This window comes from Octopus bimaculoides, chromosome 11 (genome assembly GCF_001194135.2).
Source record: "Octopus bimaculoides isolate UCB-OBI-ISO-001 chromosome 11, ASM119413v2, whole genome shotgun sequence".
NCBI classification, from domain to species: Eukaryota; Metazoa; Mollusca; class Cephalopoda; order Octopoda; family Octopodidae; genus Octopus; species Octopus bimaculoides.
In genome coordinates this window covers 55,426,522-55,426,927 of record NC_068991.1, presented here as the reverse complement: position 1 = coordinate 55,426,927, position 406 = coordinate 55,426,522, and the positions used below count along the sequence as shown (strand labels likewise).

General features: G+C 41.1%; 1 protein-coding gene across 1 annotated transcript in view; it reads left to right on the top strand.

Annotated features, from left to right (window-relative positions):
* The window catches only part of LOC128249092 (uncharacterized), a 20,444-nt gene that overhangs the window by 12,249 nt on the left and 7,789 nt on the right, over nt 1-406 (top strand). The gene's annotated exons all lie outside the window — the stretch shown is intronic.

Here is a 406-nt window from a genome sequence, read left to right as displayed (position 1 = left end):
TCTCTCTCTCTCTCTCTCTCTACTAAGAGGTCCTTGTCATACAAGTTACTTGGCAACCCCGCTGGTGCCAGTGCCATGTTAAAACCATCCACTACACTCTGTAAAGTGGGTTGGAATTAGCAAAGTTATCCAGTCATAGAAACCATGCTTAAATAGATAACTATGAAGCTCTCCAGCTTGCCAACTCCAATCTAACCATGCATGACAAGCCAGCATCGAAAATGGACATGATGATGATGATGATGATGACGACGACGATGATGATGATGATGATGATGATGATGATGATGATGATGATGATGACGACGACGATGATGATGATGATGATGATGATGATGACGACGATGATGATGATGATGATGATGATGATGATGATGATGATGATGATGATGATGATGATGATGAT